The sequence below is a fragment of the Ambystoma mexicanum genome, chromosome 10 (assembly GCF_040938575.1).
Source record: "Ambystoma mexicanum isolate Mex_15411 chromosome 10, UKY_AmexF1_1, whole genome shotgun sequence".
NCBI classification, from domain to species: domain Eukaryota; kingdom Metazoa; phylum Chordata; class Amphibia; order Caudata; family Ambystomatidae; genus Ambystoma; species Ambystoma mexicanum.
In genome coordinates, this window is record NC_090932.1 from 426701982 (window position 1) to 426721203 (window position 19222).

General features: G+C 44.2%; 1 protein-coding gene across 1 annotated transcript in view; it reads left to right on the forward strand.

The window, feature by feature from the left end:
• Positions 1 to 19222, forward strand: part of LOC138491470 (phospholipid scramblase 2-like) — a 393847-nt gene that overhangs the window by 299887 nt on the left and 74738 nt on the right. The gene's annotated exons all lie outside the window — the stretch shown is intronic.

Here is a 19222-nt window from a genome sequence, read left to right on the forward strand (position 1 = left end):
GGTACATGTCAGAGGTACTCCCTACGGATGTTTAGAAGGAGCCAGAGGGAGGGCAGAAGAGAAAGGAGAGTGCAATGTAGCCAAGGAGGAGGAAGACGGTGCCAGAGGAAGGAGGCAATGGAGCCAGAGAAGCGAGAGAAGGGACAGCAGGAGAGGAAAGGAAGTTGATAAGGCACAGAACGCGTCTATCAAAGAGGAGGAGGTTAGCCTGAGGACCTTGGACCAAGGCGGTGCAATTTAAGTAAACATTAATGATGATCTTAGAGGAATGGAAGGGGGCCAGCACGGCCTCCCACTGGGTGCCACCATTAATGGGAGAGGAAGAAAAAGGAGAGAGCATAGAGACCATATGTCGAGTCCATAGGTCTGGCGAACAAACGACAAAGACAATGTCAGTGAGGGTCTGTCTGGAGGAAGCGCTGGTATAGGTATCAGCAATCGGGAGTCCTGAGTGGAGACCAGGATATCCTTTTTTAACTTCTTCCTACCAGACTTAGTGAGAAGGACAGGATAGTCAATAGAGAAGCAGGTAGAGAAGATAGGAGAAACAGAGAGCACCATAGAGGATGCAGAGTTGGGGGAAGAGGAGGGAGGCGGAGGGGAAGGTGACAAGGTAACCGGGAGGGGAGACACTAGGGAATGGCACAAGGAGAGGTGCAAGTAAACGAGACGAAACGATACAAGAACACGTATGTAAAATAAAGCTATCTAGACGATGGGCTCAAGGGACAAGAGAGGCAGTCAAATAGAAGTGAAACTAACAAGTAACAGAGTATGAACGAGGAAACCTGAAAGAAAAAGGACACAGCAAGGGAAAAACCATGCAGAGCAGGGGCTAGAACAGAACGATCAATCAAGGGAACCTAAGGAGAGCGTGAACAAAAACAGAGAAGTATGCAGTACAAGTCTACAGCAAAACGAGGGAACCTGAAAGAGAAGGACACAACAGAGAACAACCCTCAGAGTGAGAACTAGATAAATGAACAGTGATCAAGGGGATGATGAACAGTGATCAAAGGGAACAAGCGGAGAAGAGTGAAAACCAAATGGAGGTAGGCAGTACAATTAACAGTAGACGAAGAAAGCAAATACAGGAACAGTGAAACAAGCAAAAAAAGGGCCCAAGAGAAAACACAGAGCAACAAAGTGTAGCTACAGGGTCAGGGAGGGGGAAAAAGGGGAGCAAGGACGAGCAAGGGGCATGTGGGTGCTGGTGAGCCGAAGATGGAAAGGCGAAAAGCACACACGATCAAGGATTACAAGGAACCGCGCGGGCTGGGACATGCAGGTACGAGCGTAGCCAAGGATGGAGGGTGTGGGGAAACACACGCGATCAAGGAATGCGAGGGACAATGCAGGATTTTCATATTACATTTAAAATCCCCAACCCCTCAATTAATGGCCAGTTGATTCTGTTTTTGGCAGATTTGAATTCATGATCAATACAATTCTTTGAAGATCCACCTTTCAATAGGTCCGCCCTTGATCACAAGTCTACAATCCACCTGTGATACATGAGCTCTGTTCATTGTGTGATTCCCAGCTCTCCCTTCCATGGTGGCCATTTTGTTTGTTTCCTTTTTTTAAATTCTTTTTAATGGCCGCCATGGAAGGGGCCATTATTTTTTTTTTCTGTTACGAAACGCAGAGGCAGGGTACTAATAGCAATAAGCCCCACGCAGTGGGAGCATTAACACTTCAGTTAAGGCCCTCTCTTCGCTCAGGCCCGGGACCTATGGGCCCCGGGGCACACCTGAAGTAGTAATGCCCCCCCTGCTCGGGGCTTATTGCTTAATTAGTACCCGGCGAGGGGGTTGTAGCGGCCTCCCAGCCAATGAGTATGCTCAGAACGGGGTCTTTACCACACGGTATAGACCACATTCCAAATCTCAGAGCGGGAGGCTGCCATCTTCCCTCACCAGGAATCAGGTGTGCTCCCCTGCCTTCCCCGCGCCTCCGGATCCCTATCCACCAACCCCCTTTTCCATATATTTAGGCCCCTCTAATATTTACCTTGGCTTTCCTTCTTCCTCACCGGGAACAGTAGTGTTCCCGGCGCATCTCTGACATCTAACTGGCTGCCATGGAAAGGGAGAAGAGACTACCTGTAGTTCCCTTCGACCCAATCCATGGCAGCCATCTCTTTTTGTAGCTTTTTCTCAAGTTGAGGAACAATTAATACTCCATTTCTCACCTCGAGAAAAATACACTGTTAGTATCATGGTACAACGTCCCGGGGCAATATAACCCTCTATTGGGAGGGCATTACCAGTGAGGTAACGCCCTTGGGCTTCTAACTGCTGGCCCGGGGTATTACCTCACCAGTAATGCCTCCCCCTCCTCTGGTTATATTGCTTAAATAAGGGCCAGGAAATTAAACAAGGTCCCAACTTCTACATTCTTTGGCAAGTTTACACAGTTCCGCAATTAATTCAGATTTGATGCAACCACAACCGCGTGTGCTTCCACATACGTAGGTTCTCTTCCAAAGTCCCATGCAGCTCAGTGTTTTCTAGCATGATGGAGGTTCTCCGGTTCCCAGTGATACTAATGCATCTCTGTGTGATGGCTGTGTGATGTCTGGGTGATTACATGAATACCTTTTATTCTTCATGGACCGTAACATTTCTTGAGAGATCCACACTTCCCTTCTCCTGTTTGATATCTCATTTGCCCTCTTTCATTTTTTGTAAAGCAATTTATCTCAAGGGGAAGCTGCAAACAGCCTTCTTAAAGCTGCTAATAGTATTAATATTTGAGAGATCTGATGAGCTCTGAATACTGCTTAAGATGTGGGCTGAGTAAAATGTGCCATTGACCCACATTGTGTAACAGAGTAGGGCGAAGTCGAATGATACCATCAGAAAATATTTCTGAACACTTTCAAGCACAGTATGCAGTGAGCTCCAAAATGCAGGTATCAACACTAGTTGGAGTATTTAAATTAAACAAGACTGTTCTCATATCCTCTGATTTTGAACCCCCACTCGTCTTCAAAATCACATTTATATTTCATATCTCCAGCCTCAACAAGCTTAGAAAAAACATAATAATTGCACTGCCATTGTTTCCTCCACCGCCACTGTTCCCAATGAATGGAATAAGGCTACCAGCCTCTGCATAACTTAAAGAACTGAATCTGGAAAGATGTTTCTGCAGCAATCATGCCATTGGCTATTAGATCCTACGCAAATGCTGCTCTCTGTATGATTCAATAATGTTGCATGTCTCACCGCCCCACATTCAGAAATGAGATGATGACCTATCAACAGGCTTAGTCACCATCCACTCCCAGACTCTAGATAGAAGCAGCAAAGTTGCAGCAGTATTTCCCCGCCTTAACTGCCATGGGTTCCCCCCCCCCCCCGCCCCAGTGCCAAGGCCTTTTTGGTGATTTCAGTATTTCACCATGCAAATCCTTCTAACATTTTCTCCTTCATTAACCCCTTAAGTGCCAAGGACGAGCTATCTCGTCCTTGGCACTGGGGAGGTAATCCCAAGGACGACATACCTCGTCCTTGGCACTAACCACTTCCCCGATACTTATTTCTCTGAGGCTTGGCCTCTAATTCAAGACCTCTGCTGTGTGTTAGTTTTCCCCCACCTATTTAGGCCGTCCCAAACCATTGAAAAAGTTCAGCGATGCTCTGGCCTTCTATCCCCAAGAAACATAGATGCGCATGGACAATGGGGCACAGAACATGGTCGAAATGTTGGCTAATGGTGTGCAAATATTGTCCAAAGTCCAACCAAATGAAGCACAGGGTCTGGTTGAGGGTGCATGGATCCTGGCTAAGAGTGCAAAAAGCTTGGCTGAGGTTCTGCAGAGCCTGCTGGAGGGTTCTTAAGTCCCGGCTGAGCATATGCAGGGGTTGTTTCACACAGCGTCCAGCGTGGCTTATGGAGTGCAGCACCATGCCTTAAGAGTCTTAAGAGTGCCTCAGGGCGTGCAGTGTGGGTTGAGGGTGTGAAGTGTGTGATCTAGCTTGGTGGAGGTTATGAATGGTTGTGTGTAATTAATTAATGTATTTATTTGTATTTCTTTTTGCATTTGTCCAGCGCACTACACCCGGAGGCATGGTGTGCATTATGTGGCCAAGGAAACAGTTCCAAACTACAGACTTGTCTCAAAATCACATGGTTATGCCTTCTGTGGCACTTAAAGAGGCTTATCAAAATACAGGTGCAAGGAGTCCAGCCCAGTGGTCGAAGTGTACGAAAAGAAGTAGTGGAACTATGTTCCCTGCTGGCCTGCACCCACTCCCCACAAACCCCATCATCACGTCCCCTCCCACACACAATACACATCACCAAACACTTGCACCTGCTGTTTAAGAGAATGTTCAGTGCATTGCCCTGAAAGGGCAAGTTTCAACTTCTTCCTACACTTTTATTTTAAAACGAAACCATTCTGGAACGGTTTCTTTTTAAAATAAAAGTATAGGAGCTGTAAAAGGTCATTTAAAAAAGTAGAGGAGCACCGCTCCGACCGCTCTCGCTCACTTCGACCACTGGTCCAGCGGCTTACTAAAAAGAAGTTCTACGTTTCTAACACTGCCTGCCATTCTTACTCTTGTCCAGAGTCAGATACATTTCAACAAACATCAACTCCATCCCCCAAATAAAAACCATAAAACTATTCGGAAAATTCTTCCAGTGGAATGTGCAGTCAAATAAATAAAAACATTCATGAAAATATAATAAAAAACGAAATGTACTAATCGTTGTGTGTAATATATAAACAATATAGGTCATTGTTTGCACTATGAATAGAGATTATTGATTCTAAATCATGAAGACAACCCACATTCCTCGCCAACCACTCACACATTATAATAGATCATGAATAACTATGGGTGAAAGTTACTCCAACTCGACACGTTAGGACATTGTCATCATTCAGTCATTCATTATTTATTTCGTAAGGCATAACAAAGACAAAGGAACAACACATTATTAAACCCATTTTGCTGTCATTCTTACATAAAAGATGAGTGTTTTTTACAGCCCTGCTTTCACACCCATTGAGCTCTGTGTAGGCAATACCCCATCTCTTCGTCCATCAATCCAGAGGCAATCACCCACACAGCAACTGGTGAAACAATTTAGGAGTGCCCCAGGGTATGCTAAATAGTCTTTATAATCCCAGCATTTTGTATTCCTAAAGATCCAAGCAAGTATAACATACTGACCTATTTCCCCTGGTTAAAGCTTGGTATTTTGAATTCCAGTATCTTTCCCCAAGCACCCATTCAGGATTCTGTTCCATAGAAACAGTTGTCCAGATAATTCTAAGCTTCTTCAGGCCAGGTGAACCAGGGGATATGCCATGCAAACAAGTTCTGAGTACAAAGCCTGTCGGTTTATATTGATGCTTGCCTGCTATTCATGATGAACTCTTTGGAAATCATGGTCAAGTGGTCCCAGCTCTTCAGCACTGGGTGTGTTCTGCTTTGTGTATTCCAACCAAAAACATCTGCACTGCTTCCATCATCAGACACCAATATTTGCTCTCTCGCAGGTCATTATACAGTATTTCCTGAGAACTGCTGTTTTTCAGTATGTCAAAATGTATGGCGTTTTGTTTCGCTTTGAAGGAGAACAGGACTCTGGCTGGCCGCTCTGACTCCAGGCACTGCAGGAGTTAAATACTGGCTTCCAAGCGGAAGCGAAGCGGAAGTAAGAGAAAATGTTTGGCGTTTTGTTTCGGTTTGCTTTGAAGGAGAATAGAACTCTGGCTGGCCCTTTAACTCCACTGCGACTGCAGGAGTTAAATACTGGCTTCCGAGCTGAAGCGAAGCGGAAGGGAGAGAATGTGTTTAGTGGGGAGAGGCACAGCGATCCTTACAGAAAGTGGTACTCGCCAATAATGCCGCCCTGCTCGCCCCCCGGCACAGAATGAAGGACATGCAGTGACCGGTGTCTCTGGAAATCTACAGCAACATCGGTGACTCGGACTGGATTTGTGAGGTGAGTGCAGATGTCACTACACCAATAACTGTACTAAACTGCAGGGATGGGTTGGGTCCACCAGTAACATCTGCACCACCATTAACACTGAATCTGCGTGCTGAACCTGTGGAACTTATGGAAACTTGGGAAGTCACCAATTAAATCAGCAATGATGCACAGAAAGTGAGGGAGGGAAGGCCCAGCCTCCCTTCCTGCCCACTCGAGGTGGACGTCAAAATTACAGCCCGGACGGATCATTACGAGCATACTGCAGTGGCCCTTTCTCTAGACTCTCTTGAGCGAGACCGGACAGGTACACCTGAGACAGCACTAGATCCTGATCAATATCATTGTATTTCCCCTCCCCTTGAATGTTCTAAAGGGGTGATCACCTCTCTGCATCCCTCCCCCTTATTGGACTACGAAGGTGAGGGTACTGGTGGGAGCAAACTACATGAAATACAATGTCGCAGCAAGATGTAATCAAAGGCTTGGCCAGTGGCTCCTCGGAGGAGGTGCTAGGTTGTCCAGCCTTATCCACAGTGCAGACTTTTAGGAAAGCAAGGGATGAAGAGCACCATGCCACCCCACATAGGTTAAATGCCAAAATGCCCCCCCTCCCCTTTCAGGGAGGTTTCATTGAAAGAGGAGCTGAACCGGGCTCGGGTCATTGGTCCAAAAAACTTCCACTTCAAAGCCTCTGAAAACAGGAAGGCATAGGTGCTCTCTTCCACATTTGGTCGATCTGTGTCAATAGGCTGTCCGCAAACGGAAAGCTGCACAGCTAAAGACAAACCAACCTGGCGGCCGGCTGGTTTTACTCCAAATAACTTGTTTCTAAATCAATGCTTCTGCTATGAGAAAGCTCCCCCGAGGCCTATTTCCAAAGGCACACAGAAAAATCAGCAAGTGAAAGAGCTCAATGAGGTATCTGATGGAGCATTGTTGGAAAGTATGGTAAGTATGGAGGCGGAACAGCTGACTATATCGCAGCCCTTGAAGCTCATTGAGAAAGACATTGTGGAGAAGATTCCAGCAGCTATGATAGAGGAAGTTGTATCTAGAAGGGGGATGGATGGCGGCGATCCCTCAGGACAGAGCACCTTGGAAGAGCCTGGCTGCCCTTTACTTGGCGTGCGAGTGGCTACAACCCTGTCAAAAACCTGCCCTGTTTTCAGGAGCTATAATAAACGACCACGGCAATGCTCTGGTATGGGCGATGCGAGAAGGGATACAGGTGATAGGATACATTTTTATCAACCTAAGGAACGTATCATGGAACAGTCTTGACAGCAAGGGGAAAAAGAGGATCCCAGATCTGAAACTCTGATGGAGAAATCACCAGGGTTGGACAGCAACATGATAGCAGCTCTATCCATCACCATAGCACCATTCATTAAACTATATGAATCAGTGAATGACCAATTAAAAGACAACACCACTGTTATTGCCATGTTGCATTCAAACCTTATATATATATAGAAGGCTTTGTCATAGCCATTCTAGCTACCTTAGATTCACATTCAGCCCAAACTACAAATATTCTCCATCGAATACTGGATCCCATTATTCAAGCTAAGGATAAGCGCCGGCTGGAAAGATTATCAACATCTAATGCCCCCATGCAGGAGACACATGTGAATGGGAATGAGGAAGGTCAAAAATCCTTTCCCTTGATCTAACGATAGATGAGACCTTGAGCGACAGAGGCAAAAAAAGGGGTCAAAAGATGATCCCAGCAGACGAAGGAAAAAGAAATGAGACTGCAGGCGTCTCTAGTGGGTCAACTTCCATTTTGCCAGGTGGCTGCCTGGGAGATGGTCTGGGAAGAACTGACCTGAGCCTGAGTGCTCCGGATTCAGACCTGGTCCCCACATCAGCTGTCCCAGGGAATTAGTCTATCCAAGAGAGTAATGAGGAGGCTGTGTAGGTCGATAATGGATCGGGCCCAGCTGCTGAACTGGTGTCCTGATTAGAACAGGAAACCCCCCTGAAGAGTCTAAGATTTATGATCTATTTGTTAAGACACCAATCGAGAAAAAAAATAACATGAGGAGGAGGTGACTGAAATCGAGAGTTCTCATCCGTCTGTAGCAAAGAAGTCGGAATTAACGTAACCCCTAAAATCAAGAGCCCTTCTAAACAAGAAAATAAAGAATATAAAAAACAGCAGCAAAATCAAATATCAGTAGATCCTTTGTGAAAAATCTGACGCTACCCGGTATGCAAATAGGCAGCAGTAAAAATGGATCAGTAAACTCTGTAAGAGCTACACCTACAGAAAAGAAACTTCCCCCAAGCTCAAGCACAGAGACTACTGTTGGTTCTCCAACGTGTAGTCCTGACTCTAGTGTGGACTTAATGGACTTATCGACTTATTCCATGTCGGATAATGAGGAAAATATGGAGTGTAATATCGGATCCAGGGACAGTACAGGCCCCATAAGTGTTGAAACAGTGAGAAAACAAACTAAGACTCTGGAACCAACACAATGCCCAATTCCTCTAAACATTTCTGGTAACGCTGCTGGGCGTATTGTTGGCCGAATTAATCGGGAAAAATCCCGTACTCATGAGGGATCAAACTCAACACATGGGCCGCATGACCAAACTGACACTAGTGGCACCCTAGGTAAGAAGGACATTACTCCTGTGAGACTGTCAACTTTGTGCTGTGTACCCTTTAAAAATCATGAGTGGGAAGGAGATTTTGTGGGATTCATTGACCCGCTCAGCAGAATTCCCATCCATGACCAAGCTGCGCTTCTGCAGACAACAGCAAAATGGCTTCGCTGGCACCTTGGAGCACCATTGCATCAAACTGCATTTGGCAGCTACAAAAGGATGGCTGCACCATCTTGCCAAACACCCATTGGGCGAGTTGGTACTTGGAGCATGCCGAGAAAGGTACCGGGGTGTGTTCTTGTGTGCACCAAAAGAAGCTAATTGAAAAAAACAGCACTGCTCTGCTGTTTGCTAAAAAGTTCCCATTGAAAAGGGAATATTTTACACAAAAAAGGAGGCTGCCCTGACACTATTTTCATCTATTCCACATCACATTGCTTTTATCAATAAAGGCCTGCCATGCCCATCCATATCCACATTGTGCTTCAGCAAAAGAGAGCATTATCCCTGAATGACAGTCTAGGGTCAAGCCAAACCTGGGCTGAAATAAAAGAAACTTCACTTTCAGCCGTGCGAGAAAATGCTTACATTTTGGGTTACAAAATGTCAAAAATCAAGGCTTTAAAAAAATCCCGGCTCTATGGGCATATGTCAATTTCAGTGAACCTGTGGCTTGAACAAACTGCGGGATAAAAGAAACTGAATAGGGCTGCAAAACAATATTGGGAAGCCAGATGGAAGAGAAAAAAACGAATTTAAAAGAGAAATCCTAGCAGCTTTCACCATGTTACAAAATGGGCTTTTGCAAACTAAAAGAAAATGCCTGTTTTAAAAGTACAATGTTGAATAAAAACGTGTCCCTGCCTAGCAATGTAAAAGGGGTTTTGTTGGGGAGCATATATGGGATGTTTTACCCAACAGGCTTGTTTTTGATTCAGAACAAAATAAAAGAAAATAAAGGAATTAAAATGCATTGGCTGGATTTTGCAAGCTCCAAAACAGGACTTTCCGCTGGCTAAACTGAAGCATTGCCCCAAAAGGAGCCACCATAAACTTCTGGGACACATAAGTGATAATAGATAGCTTGGAAAACTTTGAATAGGACCAGAAGGCCACATATCACATGTTAATCAGACTTTCGTCTGTGCTCCAGGCTCAGACATTAGAATCTGGCACGCTGACATGTGAAGTGGGGAAGTGGCAATAAACATTCAATCAAACTGGGAAACCCCCACAACCACCCTGGGCTGAAACGATAGTTGGTGGTAGCTGAGAAAAAAATGGGGCAAATGAAGGACAAAGACCAGCCCCATTTGTTTCAAAAGACTATTTAATTAAGAAACTTTGAAGACTTTTATCTTGGCAACAGGACTTCGCAGGAACGTAAAAAGTTAACAGTGTAAATGTAATTTTGTGGTTTATAAGATGTTGTAGCCTTCACTGCCATATTGGGAACAGAAATGGCAGAGAATTGCATATTTTAAGGAAAGTGTACATGATGCCACTTTGAAATTCAATACTGATATGCCTAATAATAATCTATACACATGTATAACGATATAGAATTTTAGGCCGAATATTTCATACTGAAAACGATGAAAAATTGTTAAGCAGATAAAACAGTCTTATAAACTGTAGAGTTGGACTGGCATGCTCTGCGTAAAATATGTAATCTGCCCATGTGATTTGTTAAAGTGCCACAACTGTACAAATGTGTAAATTATGTAAAGACAGATTTTTGGCAAAAGGTCTGTAGGACGGCTTTGCACATCATAAAGTCCAACTCCATAAACTGAGTCACCTTGTAGAGTGTTAGGGAGAATTCTCAGAAATGTGCTAATTCCTATCACCTTAGAGACCCCCAGCAACTTTGCTGGATTTTGAGGACTTTCCTGGAAAGAGTGTGAGCCTTTTTTTCCCATTCTTTCATGTGTTTTGATTTGTGTTTTACATTTGTGTTCACTGATTATGGAGTTTTAGATAACTCCATAGGCATAATCTTTTCATGTGTGTTACACATCACCCTCAGTCTAGACCTCCCAAAGGTTTAAATACCTTCTCTGAGATAAACTACTTTTTACCAGAGAATGTAAAGTGAAATTGACTTAACTAGTCTTTTCCAAATTCATACACCCAGCACACACCAACTTACAATGGAGTGCTTTAGGGGTTACATAGTATCCCCTGTGTCTAAACACTCATGTACCAGCCACATGCTACCCTTTCCTATTGAAAAGGCTGGTGGCAGTGGTTTTACAACAAACTACCATGATTTTTCCAGACCGCGAACACCGGCAGCTAACAATCACGGGAGCCATGTTTTTCAAGATGGTGGCTTAATCCCCTTTGTGTAAACGGGTCCCGGTCTTCTTTTTTCACCATTTCTTTTTGGAAAAGTCTTTCTAGTGTTTGTCTCTGCGTGCCAAACCAGGTTTGGTCCCTTTGTTCGGGTGCCTTTGATGGGCTTCAGGACTGAAGTCCACTCTTGGCGCCTGAGTGTCTGGGGTGGGCACGAAGTGAGGGAGGTGCCCGCAACTCCCTGTGCTTAGTCTCCTAGGAGACCCAAATGCACTCTGGCATGATTGACTGGCTGACTGTCCGGCAAGGACAGCCACCCTGCTGGGTGAGTGACAGCTGGGCTGGAATGAAAGGGAGAAAACTGTTTAAAAGGCGAGTCTCCAGGACTGGAAGGCAGAGTTGACCACTGGAACAAAAGAACCGAAGACGAGCTGAAAGAGGACAGCTGCTGCAACCACTAGACCATTGGTTTGCCCGGTGAAGCCCTGCTGCAGGACGAATTGCCAAACTCCATCCGACAGAGAAGCTCCTTCAAGGACGGCTTCTTCCTTTGAGTTGGTGGGACCAATCAACTCATAAAACACCTGGATACCATTCTCAAGGCTGGTTAGGTTTAACCAGGGAGAGGGACACCAGTTTGTGTTCTTGAAGCTACAGCTACTGGATCTGAAGTGACTCCATTTTGTTTGCTTTCTTCAATGATCCTGTGCAGTGCAGGAGTCCCCTGACATCCTCCCTCTTGTCCCCACGACTGAGGCTCAGGAACAGTGAGATCTGCAGGAACTGCCAGGAACCACGACTTCAGCAAAATTTGTTTTCTTCACAAAAAGGTACTGTGCCAACTCGATTGAGAGAACACACTCTCGCTGAGAAAGTTTGTGAAACTTTCCCAACTTGCAGGCCTAATCAGTTTGTGACCCCACAAATGATTCTTTTTCGCCTAAACTACTTCTGGGAACTTTTGCAAAGACTTTACAGTTTGATACCAGAACTGCTCTTTCCTATCCAGAACACTAGCCCATTGACTTTGGCCTGGCCTATTGACTTGAATTGAACTATTCTGGTGAACTGAAACTATCTGCACTGCCTAGAAAGTATATATAATCTATTCTACTGACGTTTTTAATTTTTGTCACTGCTAAGTAACTGAACTAACTTTTGGCTCCTTTTTCAAGGGAGCTCAAACTGTCTCAAAACCGTAGAGTTTTGTATTGAAGTGTATTGGTCTATAATATTAAGTTGTCTTCTTCTAGTGGAATGTTTTATAAATGATTGTGTAAATAAATTAATAAGTGTTTTACCAAGAAACCTTGAGTATAAGTGTCTACTCGAACCACTGTGATTGAAAGTCCTTTGTGTAACTACTTGTACTGCTCACATTCACTCTTGAGATAAGCCTGGCCGCTCAGCTCGCTACCAGCAAACCGTGTGGTACAGACTGTACCAAAGGTTGTTCTTGCTTATACCTGTAGTCCTAATAGTGTGTGGTGGTCCCAGAGGGTACTGCATGCAATTCTGCCTAACACTAGAGGAGGAAACCAACATTGGTTGTCCTATCAGTGTCTTGGGGGTAGGCCTAGCTCAGTTCTGCCCACCCACCAATAATTCTATGATGTCACCATGTCTTATAAATAAGGGTGGCTGACAGAACTCTAGACACACACTCTATCGTGAACTTCCAGCACCTGCGTTCCTTATATTCTACATTCATCTTGCCAGATTCCAGATTCCACTACAAGGCCAAAGCATAGCTGACCCTATCCCAGCAAGGTCTTGATCCAGAAAATCCCACTAAAAACCCCACTAACCAAGGGGAAAATCTGTCGTACCCTTGTGGGGAGCATCCTGTGACCAGACCATCTGTTTGCCCGCTAGCTGCCATCAGCTGTACTGCTATCCAGCGACCAGACAGGCCAAGCTGTTGTTCTGCTAGGAGAGTCTGCTACTACTTGGTGACCCGAGCTGTGCAGTGACCAGAACCCGATTGACTGTCCTAATATCCCAAACTCAAGCGTGGACTGTGACTATTTCCGCATCCCATAGAAACGCATAGCCTACCCCATCCGGATCCTTTTGTCTTTTTTCCACTCTCTAAGCAACCCTATCCATGCCTTGGTAATTTGTCCTACTGTCAGAATTCTCGGTGCATCTTGTCCGTGAATTCCTAGTGTTAGCGCCATTCTTTCATTCACCCCATCTTGTAACTCCTATTTTGATTAAATAAATTAATTTTCCCTAAAGTATAGAGGTACACTGCGTGAAGGGTTACAACTGCAGTGTAACTGCGTTCCTCTTTTCTCAGCCATTAAAACTAGTGTAAGCAAAATCTGTTTTTTCCTTTCCAAAACGATTTCTCTCTTTAACGGCTTCATTTTACCAAAATCGAACATCCTTTTATCTTGCAAATCACACCCAGTTATCCAGCTAGAGACATCCTTTCACTTCTATATTGTCCCTATGTTGCCCATCTATCCCCAGCCCATAAACCACATTCCGATTTTAAGTATTTCACCCATTTTTCATAAAAAACGTTTGTGACATTTAAAACTGCATCTTTGTAAAATGCAACTTTCCAACGTGTGATTCCGGCTGCATTGTGTTCTTACTTTCAACTTGCTTTTGAACTATATGCCTTTGTTGATACCTTGCCTTGTGATTTCCAGTGTTTATACATTCCTGCTATTGTGAGAAATCATATTTGCCTCATTGATTTAACCGCACATTATTTATTTGTCAATTTCGAGTGTCATTTTATGCCATTGCAAAGGGCTTTCAAATTCGTTTTTGCCTCTTATTTTGTGAGGGAATGTCAGATTTTGATATTCTGTTTGTTGCACAATATTCCTGACTCCCTGCTGCTTCTTTCTGTCCATTCCAAATTCGATTCATAGGGGTTTGGGAGAGTATTGCAGGGGGAAATCTTAACTCAGGTGCTATCTACCCAAAGACAAAAAGTGCTTCTATGAATCTGTGCTTTGGATATGCTTTTGTAGAAGGTTAACCAAGTGTATTGCTTCAATTTCCATTGTAATTATCACCCCATTGGTGATTGCTGCCCGATATTAAAATTTGTATGATTTCCATTGAATTTTAAAAATAAATAAATATTGCATTCCCTCCAAACGGCCTGGTTCATGGTCCATTGTGACCCAGGGTTTTTGTAAAAGGGGGTGTGAGACGGGTTGTGTACCATCTCAAATTGAATTCGTAGAATATAAAGAGAAAGCATTCCAATTGTGCGCTACATCCTAGGCTAAGACCAAGGTGTGTCGCCCGATTGAAATCCTTAACAATTTGGAGCAGCGCAAACAGACTTCACCCACTTTCAAAACATTGGAGGAACGTAGAAAGCTCTCATGAAACAAACCCAAGAGTGTCTGCCCCATCAGGAAACCCCTGTGCCAAAGACTCTCGATCGATAAATGACAAGCCAAATTTAATATCGTGTGAGATGTCATGCTTGCTTTTGGAAAGGCTGCTGGACATAAATGATTGCCTGATCCTGAATCGGGCAAGCGTCCTGAGGCTGCTACACCACCATCCTAATTTAAAAACAATAACCACCTACAATTTAAAGACCATAGACGTCCCAGAAGAAGAGCACTTTGATAGGGTTATTTTACATCTGTCTTCAAAACCCATTAAAGCCAAACTGCTAGATGCTACACCTGGCCTGTTGAGAATGGGTTTTGACCTAAGGTACTTGATGACAAGGGAAGAGGGGTACTATGGCTATTTGAGGTGAGTGATGGACAAACCCAGGAGGGGTAAAAGGTCTGAACATGTGCAGAGGCAGGAATCTGCTCCAAAATGGATGACAGATCTGAAGGAAGCAAATCAGTGGGAAGGTCGTATAAAGACTGGATAGCCTCTGATCTTGATAACCATGGAAGATTACGGATTGATATCAATTGAAAAATCAGACCCTTGAGAAGAAACAAATTGGAGCTAGTTGGCTGGAGCACTGGTGAGTAGCTCTACTAGAGCATAACAGCCCAAGACCTCGGAATGGATGCTGGAATACGCAAGGCTTCAGACATTTGCTCACGCAGGGGAACACTGATGTGGATGGTCTCGACATTATCTTTCTCCAAGAGACATGGATAAGGAGGGCGTCAGTACTTGAGGGTTTCACTGTACATTTCAATCCAGCATTAAAAGGACTGAGAGGGAGGTCAAGGGCAGGCCTTCTTGTGGCAGTGAAGCATGATGCTAACTTAGATGTCTAAGTGCTGTGAATATCAAATCTCACATACAGAATAACAAAATAGGGATGAGGGGAGGAAAGTCTACCCTCCCCCCCAAAAAACAGATTCTATTCAACCTATATTGGAATCAGAAAGCTCCTAAGTGCACCCATTTCCATGAAGTAATGATGGATAGGGCACTAGAAAGTGGGCTAAATCCCCTTATTGTAATCTGTGGGGACTTGAACATACACTGGTTTGATAAACAGAAATGCTTGATATAAGACGCGTCCCCTTCAGCCTCAGAACCAGAACTTAGAGGCCTGCTATGGCGAGAAGATCTCCTATTGAGAAATATCCATATGCTCAATGGCAACATCAAGGGGGACATTCCTCCAAGAGCCACCTGGGGAAGAAATTCAGAGGAAGAAACCCTGGCTTCTTTTTGCAACAACTACTCGTTATACCCACAAATCTGAGTGACCATCATTTGCTGAAATTAACTTGGTCCGTCCTGTCTGATCAAACTGCAACTTACTATTCCATGCAACAGACTGGTGTTTAATAAACCAAGAATCAACATCCTAGCCAGAAGATTCGAAAACCTAATGCAAAGGGACAAATCATTGCCGACAGAACATGAGGTTAACTATCGCCAATTGATGTGGGACTTTGTAGAGAATAAAAAGGAACCCTCAGGCCAAACTTTTAAACCTGTACACTGTTTTGATAAGGTAGTTGCCTCTAAGAAAAAACAACTAAGGAGAAAGTTGAGACAACTAAAAAAAACAAGGAACGGAAGTGTCAATTCTGTGTGGTAAAAAGCTCCATCAGACTTATCAAAATTGTGTCCAAGTATACAAACAAATGCTCATGCAAATGTGATCCAGAAAAGATGCTAAAGAACATCGAGGCAAAGAACACCTCACAAATGGATCAATGGTGTAAACCACCCACAAGAGGCTCGGTCTGTGAACGCAGTTTCAGCTAAAGGCTGGGAAGATCATTTTAGGGCACTGTTTCATCCTAGTGATCAGCCTATGGAGGAACCAAAGCCCACAATGTCTGGGGGATGGTTGTTTGAAACATAACAAGATGAGATCCTTCGTTTGATCAAAAGAGCCAGCAACTCTAGGGCACCTGGCCCTGATGGGAAGACAAATGTCACGCTTACGAAAAACCCTGAGGAGTGGGCATCCTTCTTGTGGGCTCTTTTTTAATACATTAAGAAGGTTAGGAGAGTACCAGCATCCTGGAAAACTTTGATTATAGTTCCGATTTTCAAAAAGGGGGTCAGGACCATCTCGTCAAACTATAGGCCGATTGCTTTGTTGGTTGTGGCAGGAAAGCTCTTTGCATCCCTTATACTACAAGGTCTAACAAATTGGAGCACGGAAATGGGAAAGTATGACATTAGACAGTCAGGCTTTGTGAACGGAGTGGGCACAGCGTTAAATGTATTTCTGATAAACATCTTAAAGAGCCGAATCAAAAAGAACGAAGCTGCAAAGTACCATCTAACCTTCATAGATCTTGCCCAGGCTTTTTATACCATTGACCGGAATAAACTTTGGGCTAAAATGGAGAGTTGGAGTTGCCTTAATGATATCCTGGAAGGTATTAAAGATCTGTACTCCAGGACCTCATTGCAAGTAAAATTGGACGGCAAGGGTTTACTCTCCAACCCAATTATGAAAGGCCTGAAGCAAGCGTGTGCCTTGGCACCCACTCTTTTCAATCTGTTCATTTCAGATATTGAGAATGCATTGACAAGCATAAGAAGCTTTACGCCCAATCTGGCTGGTTGCCCACTTGATAGGCTTCTCTACGCGGGCCCTTGTTGATCAAACCCCGGTGGGCCTGCAAAGACAGCTCGTTGCTTTACAGGTCTATGTTAACGAAAATGGGCTGTCCATAAACACACAACAATCCTGATTTCTGACCTTGGAAGCAGGAAGAAGGAGAGGCAAGAGAAATTTCTCTTGGTTCCTAAATGGTGAAAAGCTTGCCCAGGTAAGCGCTATGACCTACTTGGGGATGTGCGTTAACAGCAGTATGGTGGATGCCCCCAGACTTGCAATTTTAAGGAGCAAAACGAAGACCTTGGCCTCACAAGCCAGGATCATCAAAGGAAAATATTGCAACTTCACCTTAAAGCCCCTGATTCAATTTTACAAAATGAAGGTTGTTCCTGTCATTCATTACCTTTGGTGCAGAGGCTTCCTTTGATCTTCTGGCTAACGCCTGGCCCCATCTGGAGGGTCTATTCTGGAAAAAGGCGCTGAATTTGCCACAGGGAATGCCAATCTAAGCAGTTAGCATGGAATTAGACTTAAATTCCCTCTGCTATGGTGGTTTGGAAATCTTTGGCTCTTTTCCAGAAATGTATAACGCCCTCACCCGCGAGAGGTTTTGAGTTGGTACAAAAGGCCACCCTGGAAGAATCTGAAGGTGTACTGAGAGAATGGGTATACATTTGCAAGGAGATCCTAAGGATTCTGGAAGCCACTGTTGATCAGCGTATAACAAACCCCTGCAAAGTAAAGAAAAAGCTATGGGAGAGAGATTGGATCCAAACACTGGAGAAGAGATCAACATGTCAAGTATATAGTAGACCGTCCTTGGAAGTATGGTCCCTTAACTCCTTTCCAAAATACTTGGTCATATTTCCGAGTAGCTACCTTCGCAATCAATTTCTGCGATTTCGCTTAAATGCCCTACCAACTAGAGAAATCACAAGCAGATGATGCGCCAATGATAGTGGAAAGACGGACCATACATGTCGACTGTGTACTTCGGAATGGGCAACTGAAACTCTACAGCACCTGACCCTCATGTGCCCTGCCCTAACGGAACTGAGGAAGAAATTACTTGCTTCCTATATTCCTGCCGTTCCATCTTTGTCACGGGACCAATGGTGGGACCAACTAGTTTTGGGGGAGAGCCTATCCATAACCCTGGCCCTTCTAAACTGCACAAGAGAAGTCTTTACTCGTTTGGAACAAATGTAATTGTTAGATATGCAGAGTACCTATGATTTTATGACAACCAATTGATAGCCCTTAAAGAAATGGAACGGGAAGTAAAGTCGGTGTGTCCGCTGGTGAATATTATGGAGGAAAAGGGGGAGGAGGAGAGAGTGGTATAGGACAAAGGAGGGAGGAAGGAAGAGATGAATATTTCTGTGTTTTTTTTCTTTTTACTTTATAAATTATAGAAATGATGTAATAATGTGGATGAATGGAATTTGGTAAAATGTAGTATTTTAACCTAATACTAAAAAAAAAACTAAAAAAAAAAGTTTGTCTAATAGGTATATTTTTTACATGAACACATGCAATGATAAAAGGCAACTCCAGGGAGTTAAAACAGTTGTCCTGGAATTACCTCAACAAGAATCCCAACAAGATAGGGAGTGTGGTAAAGCAAGCCTGTACTGCCAGAGGGCCTGCGGGCAACATGTGGAATTAGCAGGTCTGCACCACTGAAGGTTGATGGCTAGAGGGTGTTGAATTAAGCATAACCTCTGGCATTGGTCTGGGAAACCCTCCAGACCATCGTTTTCCGCCTGCCAAGCCATTACCGAAGCAGCTAGATCATGTTAATCATGTTTAGTTCCACCTCAAAAGTGTCCGTCCACCTTGAATTGCTACATTGCATCCCTTCTGCACAGGACCGCGAGCAACCCCAGACATGTTTTTGCCTCATTGGGCATCATCAGTGAGGTGTAAGTTGGGTTTCTAGGCAGAGTAGGCTTGAATCCCGCATAGGGCATACCCATCTCAATCGAGTACAATTAAACAAAACAACTGAAGGTCGATGCTGGAAGGTATGAAATTAACCATAACCTCTGGAACTGTCCTGTACAGCCCTCCAAACTATCCATTTTCAGCCTGTTATGCTAGTGCTGAATGGGAAAGACCATATGCAAATCAGGATTGGTGGAACCCCAACAGATGCAGTGCCGCTCGAACTGCTAAGTCACATTCCTTCTGCACGAGATCACAAGCAAACCCAGACACGTTTCGACCTTCATTGATAAATTAATATCTAAACAATGCTGTTTCCAATTGTGATCGAAGCCTGTAGCGATCCAAAAAGTGATTCTTCTCTACGAAATACATAATCCTGGGGGGGATTGAGGGCTACATGATTACGTT